The 7902-nt window shown below is 39.7% G+C and overlaps 1 long non-coding RNA gene across 1 annotated transcript; it reads right to left on the minus strand.

Moving 5' to 3' along the window:
- Window positions 1-3158: 3158 nt before the first annotated feature.
- Window positions 3159-7621, minus strand: LOC131255561 (uncharacterized). Its single transcript, XR_009176172.1, has 3 exons — window positions 6896-7621; window positions 4237-4332; window positions 3159-3474 (listed from the first exon to the last, which is right to left on the minus strand). It is a non-coding gene; the product is annotated as an uncharacterized LOC131255561 (long non-coding RNA).
- Window positions 7622-7902: the final 281 nt, after the last annotated feature.

A 7902-nucleotide genomic window follows, 5' to 3' on the forward strand; every position in this document is an offset into this window, starting at 1 on the left:
TTGTTTACTGTACTATGGTCCACCTGAGATTTGGATCCCACCATGATGTATATGTTGTATCCAACCGTCCATCCATTTGGAGAGATCATTTTAGGGCATGAGCTGAAGAATGAGGTAGATCCAAAGCTCAAGTGGACCTCGAAACTAATTGGGGCCACAAAAGTTTTCGATCAAGCTGATATTTGTGTTATCCTTTCTTCCAATCTAGGTCTGTGTGAACTTACTAACAGGTTGGATCTCAAATAACTATTATGGTAGGTCTCAGGAAGGAATCAATGGTCGAGGGCACTGTCCCCACCATGATGTTTCGTTTTAGGTTTTAGTTTTAGGTTTAGGGTTTAGGGTTTAGGGTTTAGGTCTTGGAGACTCAACCAACTCACTGATAGCTCCGACGCACATCCAGGTCTGCTCCACACAAATACAGGCTTGTCCAAATGGCCAGGCCACCCATATTGTTGTCCATAGGAAATGGACAGCTTCATCATGGTCGAGATCAGGTTTAGGTTTAGGTTTAGGTTTAGGGATTTGAGAATAGGTTTAGGTTTACATTAATTAGAATGCAATGGAAGCATTTACATTAATTAGGAAGAAAGTTTTCACTAAATGCACAGCTAGTTAGATGAAAATGTAATGTCCAACTATTTGTGTGTGAGCATTACTCATATATATATATATATATATATATATGTCATAGGCCCAAAATCTGGTCCATGTGATGTGGCACCCATGAAACCCCTGAGACCCAACTTTCAACTTGATTCAAAACTTTAGTAGGCCATTGTAGAAAGAGAGGCAAATTAAGGGAGGAAATTGTTTCCTTTAGCCATTCATCCATGCACAAATACATAGGTTTAGGTTAGGGTTATCGGTTTGGGTTTAGGTGTAGGTTTAAGTTAAGTGAATTAAGTTTAGGTTTAGGTTTAGGTTAAGGTTATTGGCTTAGGTTTAGGTGTAGGTTTACGTTTATGGATTTGAGAATAGGTTTAGGTTTAGGTTTAGGTTTAGGTTTAGGGCTTAGGGATTCGGATTGGGTTTGGGTTCGGGATTGGGTTTCGGCTTAAGTTTTCGAGTTTAGGTTTAGGTTTAGGTTAGGGTTATAGTTTTAGGTTTAGGTGTAGGTTTAAGTTTATGGATTTGAGAATAGGTTTAGGTGTAGGTTTAAGTTTAGGGTTATATTAGGGTCTGCTCCATCAATTTTGAGTTAATACATAAACATGGGTTAGTCCATATGGCCAGGCCACCCATATTGTTGTCCATAGGAAATGGACAGCTTCTTCATGGTCATAACAGCGGTTCCTACCTTCCAGGGACCCCCGCTCAACATCTGGATAGCTCCGACACACATCCGGGTCTACTCAATCAATTCTGAGTTAATACATAAATACGGGCTTGTCCAAATGGCTAGACCACCCATATTGTTGTCCATAGAAAATAGACAACTTTATTATGGTCATAACAGCGATTCCCACCTTCCAGGAACCCCCGCTCAACATCCGGATAGCTCCGACACACATCTGGGTATGCTCCATCAGGTGGGTCATGCTCTTTCAAAACTCAGGTGGGCTAAAGCATATAGAACAAATGGATGGATAGAAAGCATCCATTTGATTGTCAGTTCACCTTGCATATTGTGGCCCACCGAGGAGTAAAACTGTCTGACTTTTGAGAAAAAACTATCTCACAAGTTACAATTATAAACTAATAAGTCATAATAATAATTTAAGAAAAAAATGTAATACATATTAAGCTAACTATAAACAATGCACAATAATGAGAAAAGCGAAGAAGCAATGTAATACAATTAGTTAATTATACAATTATTGGGATTTTGATGTCTAATTTACGGGCTTAGGGTTGGCTTCTTCATGGATTTTAAATTGTTTGAGCTGGGCTTGATGGGCCAATCCTATTCAAAATTTTGATTTTGGCAGGCTCAAACGTGGCCCATTGATAGTAATTTTATCCCTAAAGCATTTGTCAAACTGATTATTGGGAGATGCTACAGTGCTTTTAGATCACTATAAGTTTCAGTGCTCTGAGTTGCAGTGGTACACTTCAACAGTCTATCTGTCTAGATTTTCAAGTAGGTCCAACACACATTTCAGGTACTTAGAAATTACTTAGAATTTGCATTGGTTACATATATGTAGTTTAAATCAAACAGTCTAGTTTAGATGGATCATTCTATCTAAGGAATTGATGTTTAATACTAAGAAATTACTTACAAATTGCATATTCAGCATACAAGTAGTTCAAATCAAACAGTCCAGTTTAGATGGATCATTCTATCTAGGGAATTAGTGTTTAATGCCGAGAAATTACTATGAAATTGCATATGCAACACATACAAGTACTTCAAATCAAACAGTGCAGTTTAGATGGATCGTTCTATTTAGAGAATTGATGTTTAGGCACACTCTCATTGATTTACATATGCCCATTTTAAACTTATAGATTGTTACATCCGACGCAAAATTAAAAAAATAAAATAAAATGGGTGCATGCAAATGGACGGCATTAATTCCCTGACAGAATGATCCATTTAAACTAGACTGTTTAATTCAATAGCCTCTTCAATCATGTGGGTGATGGGCATGCTAAAATTGAAAGAAGAATTCAGGAAGGCTAAACAAAAGAGACATGATGCAGTAAATGCTAGGGGTTAGGATCTTCCATCCTTGTTGAGCCCCACCAAATCAACAATGTCCAAATCACTTTGAATGCATGGTTCAGAAAATGGTGGATCTTCAGCCCAGGAATATGCAAAGTATCCCCTGGTTTGAAGGCCGTAGGTTCTGCAATCCAGACTGTTGGTTTGATGGAACCAACCTGATGGACCATGCTCTAAAACTCTCCCAGATTCAAACATCTTTTGCCATTTTCAGTTGAATGTGGACCATTGCTCTGCTTCTTTCCCAAATCATCTGTTTTCAGATGCAACCAGTGAAAGTGTTAGGATCGTCACATCTAGGAGAGTGTAGAGGCATTGCCCATCTATGGTGAGATTCATCTAACAGGCTTGATTTGTTGGTCTTATGTAGGATTTTGGAGGGCCCAGATTGCCTTCGTCGATATGTTCAAAGCTGATACTTGTGATTTCCTTATCATTCATATGAAGGCTATCTGCACTTTGAATGGTAGTTATGGTACTTTCAAGTTGGATTTAAAGGGAACTGGGCTGCGATTTGTGGGGTACTTCCTGATTGTAAATATCAGGAGATGTCAGGATATTCAAAAATCAGTTCCCTTCGCATCCAAACAGAGCCTATCATTCCAACTCTCAAAAGTTTTAAGAGAAAAATACATGTTAAGGGCGCAAACAATCCACTACATGTAGAACACAATCGGTTCTTCTATTTACCTTTTACCATGATACATTATACTGCCAACAGGAGCGATAACCACTGCAGTTCCTGTGCAAAAAACTTCGTCGGCATCCATCAATTCTTCTACTAATACAGGACGCTCCTGAATCTGAATGATTTTAGGAAACAATTTAGAATATTGCTGTGAGAAACCCACAGCCGTCAAGATGAACTCCATGGAAGAAACTTGATGATCGTCTATCCAAATGAAATTCATGATCATTAACTAAAGGCGTGTATGTATGCTCAATTAAAATGAATTACAAATAAATCGATTCGTAAAGGTGAAATGACAGAAGTGGGTGTGTTTCCACTTCAATTCACGGTGGCAAACAAACCACCATTTGCAATTCCATGCATTTCAAGTTGGACCCAGAATCATGGCATTAGCACTGGATTAGTATTTCCTCTTTGCTGAAATGAGCTAATGCAATCACTTAAATTGAGCATCCAAACACCCTAAACTAAGCTTACATTTTAAAAGTGGAAAGAGAAGCGGCAGTATCAAACTCAAACATCACTCACAATTGCCCTGCAAGCTTCCATGTGCACATGTGGTGCGCACAGATTTTGACCGCTCATCAGCTGGCCCCACCATGGATGGACCATGGCCTAAAAATCACACTGGTCAGAAAAATCTTGTCTGAATGTAGGACTTACATCCATTGGATGTGATCATCAGAATGGTGCAATTGTCGGTCTAGCTAATCAATAATGGGGTCCAACAGACGAATGGTTCGGTCATCATGCACCGCAGGACCAATACAACATTGCATGAGTAGATTTGAAGGGAATCAAAGTCAAAAAAAAAAAAAAAAAAAAGAGAAGAAGAAGAAGAAGAAAAACCTTTTCTATTCGATGAGTAGTTTACCTGGTAGCCAAAATGAGGACAAATCTCGATGATGCTTTTTCGGGTAATTCCTGGTAGAATAGTTCCTTCGATAGCGGGAGTTGATATAACATCATTCTGCAAGCTGTAGAAAAGTACATGCATGAGAAATGTTTGAATATGAGCCATTGAAGGAGCATTTCTAAAAGCGAAAGCTGGCGCTTTCATGGGCTAGACCTCTAGATAACATTGTGACTTTGACGCAGTTCGCTATGGCCACTTAGCCACATTTGAGGTGCGAAACATGACCATGAATAGGGACCATCCAAATTTTGTGGAGCCATAAAAAATAACAATAATCAGACAATCTTGCTTGGTTTTGCCGGTTGTAAGTAGTTAGGCCACTGGCCATTTATTTTTTACTGCCCATGGATGTCCACCAATTGGATAGTTAAGAACGTCTCTGACTGTAATTATTGGGCTATGTTCAATCTAAAATTGGAACCACAATATTTCGATTATCCCAATTGGTATAAACTCATACTTATAAATTGAAATTTTCATAAAGTTTGAATTGGAAACCAACTATGCAATATACTGTTCACTCCCCAAGTATAGGGTTGTGATGTAGTAATAAACTCGGTAAGACCGAGGTCGAATCCCAAGGGACTGAAACCTGTACGTTTATCTGAAACTAACTAAAATTAGAACTAGACTAAGATGAAATCTAAATCAGGTGAATAATGGTGAAATAGGAAACTAAAATTTATAGAAATCAAAGGTGAGAAACTAGGGATTCAGAGGATCCACTAGTAGAGATCAGGGAGATTTATGCTTGATTCATAAACTCAACTAGACTTTGAGTCCCATTTTCATCCAGTTGGAAGATATACCACTAAAACACAATCTAAACTTCTTTTGATCTAGTTTTCAAAGAGATGAAAGGTATAAGAATTAAAGTCCATTCTATCACAAAACCATACCCATGAGACAAAGTAAACAACAGAACTAAACTAATTCACAACCAATCAAAAAATGTATGAATGTTAAGAAGGATTCCGTCATCCAACCATGTCCAAGGGGCAATGGTGAACAACATGGCTTCCTAATTTCACAACAAAAAAATAAGGGAAAGAAAATACTCAAAGCCATCACAAATCCATTGTAATTTAAGTCACAACAAACCATTAAAAACTGAAAGAATTCCTATTAATCAACTAGAATCAAACGTCAGTTCATAAACATGAATCCAAGACGTAAAATCGCCCCATCACGCTACAAGCTTCACCTCTTAGCCCTAGCTAAGAGGTTTAGCCCACCATGATTGGGCTCTCAAACAATTCATAAATAAAAAAAATTAATCAAACCAGCAACTGAAAAACTTTCCCTTTTACTGCCGTCCAAACGTCCCAGCCGCAAGTTCAATGCAACTTCAAAATCCGCCCCCCTCTCTTTCTCACGTCCCTTTATTTTATAACACAAGGCAGGGCGCTGGCTTGGAGATTTACGCAACAACAGATTGGAAAGAAATCGTGCGTAAGGTGTACGCACGTTACGCAGTGAAAATCCCAAATCACTTGCATTTGGATGGATGATCGGGACGCTGATTGTCCCAGATTTTACATTTATCTTCATGGCTAGGGTCAATCCTGGCTTGGGCATCATCTGGACGGTTTGGATCAGCGTTTTGATCAACACTGAGATCATACAACAGCCCGTAAAAGTCGGCCTACGTCCAGACGCGAAAACAGGGGACTGCGTATATCGGCTTGCGCTGATTGAGTGGTGGGGTCCATGATCGAGTTCGGTTGGGAAATCCACACCGTCTGTTGAATTTCCCTTGAAAAATCGGTCGGACATGATCGTGTTTTGGATCAGATTCGTTGTGGCCCACGGATTATTCCATTTCACCATCTATCTTCCATTTGACTGGGTGTAATTAGATCATCGCTGCTTCTTGGAAAATTTCCACGTAGATCTTGTTCAGTGGGCATGTAGGACTCTGATGGACGGTTAGGATCACTAGTACGGTGACTGCAAGTGGGCCACACAACCTCCCAGTGGATGGCCTTGTATCTACTGAAAAAAAAAGCAGTTTCCTTCTTTTGCACTCAGTCAAGAGTCGGTTTGACTAAGTCTCTGCTGCCGTGCACGACGAGTGAAATTGTACACTATGCACACTCATGCATAAATGGGGTCCACTATGATGTTCGTGAGAAATCCGCTCCGTCCATCTATTTTGACACGCAGTTTAAGGGGCTAAGACCAAAATTGAAGTATATCCAGATATCAGGCGGGCCCCACATAACGATTCAAGGGGCTGATCTATCCGTTGGGCCACTTTCGGAGGGATCTGAGGGTCAAAATTCGACATGTACGGTTAATTTATGGGCCCTTGGCCATGTATGAAGTTTTGAACTGAACAGATGGTGGGAACCCCGTGATCTTGCATTCTGGATGATTTTCGAGCCACTTGAGCTTCAATTTCTCGATTTTCGCAGATCCCTGGTGTGTAATTCCATCGATCTTGGTCCCATGGAGTCCGTTCCTTGCCTTTGGTGTCATCAGAGCGTTAAATCCATGCTTTAAGCACCCTTTTTCAGTCTATGCTCGTAAATATACTCTGCATTACAAATACGATTAAATTGGGTCATTAAACGATATCATGCTTGTAAATCCAGGCAATAATACATATACATACCTTCATGATGAAAACTTTACATGAAGAGGCCTCCTCAAGATTTCTCTTGTTTATTGAATCGAGGTATAAAACATCAGAAAACCCTTTGCTCTTTGCTGGAGCCTGTGCCTTCAAAACCTAGAAACAATAAAAGAAAAGGCATAATGTCTGGACTAATCTAGCTTTTTAGAACACTTCAAAATATTGTATCTTGCACACAAAATGCTGTATTATCATTCATACATAAATTGTTGTGTTTTCTCAGAGTCCCTCTATTTTATTTACATGTAACTATTCTACAAGATTCAATAGAAAATGGGAGTGATCCAAAGATCAACAATAAAGAAGAAGATATGATACCCATCCAAGCATGTAATATGTTTAAAGGAAAGTATGGTTTTATTAGAGTAACCAAAATAGAGGAATGCTGACTGGAGCAAAGCACACAAATTTCCTTAGATCGTTCGCTGCACTCAAATTGGCCACTCTCAGGATGGATCATGATCCTGACCATTCATCGGGTAAGTTGGACCATGGATGGACTACTTGCTGCAAATTTCAAAGTTTTGACAATCACCATCTGATTAGCTGGCCTTTCCCATTTCAACACTGACCACTGCAATGTTCTTTGATACACTCCATTTGTAAGTCACTGATTAGATGGTTCAGACCATCTAATTAGCAAAAAATTTCTATGGTGGCCAATCCACCGAGGAACCCACTTGAAGAACCGTTTGTCATGCCATGTGGCTAATTTACATGGGATCTCTCAATAAGGAGCACTAGTACCCTAATTGCAGAGAGGGAGAGAGGGAGGCGCACAACACCATTGCAGAGAGAGAGAGAGAGAGAGAGAGAGAGAGAGAGAGCTTAGTGGAGCTTCTTCAATGGCCAGAGCTTTTCGGTAATGGAGGTGCATTTTCCCCCTCTTCCCCTTGTTTAAAAAATCAGACCCTTGGCCTGTAAGTCACTTATAAGGAAGTGACTTCTCACCTTCAGCCCCTGGAAGTTTCCTGGTAGTTTTGCCT

The sequence above is a fragment of the Magnolia sinica genome, chromosome 9 (genome assembly GCF_029962835.1).
Source record: "Magnolia sinica isolate HGM2019 chromosome 9, MsV1, whole genome shotgun sequence".
In the NCBI taxonomy this organism is placed as follows: Eukaryota; Viridiplantae; Streptophyta; class Magnoliopsida; order Magnoliales; family Magnoliaceae; genus Magnolia; species Magnolia sinica.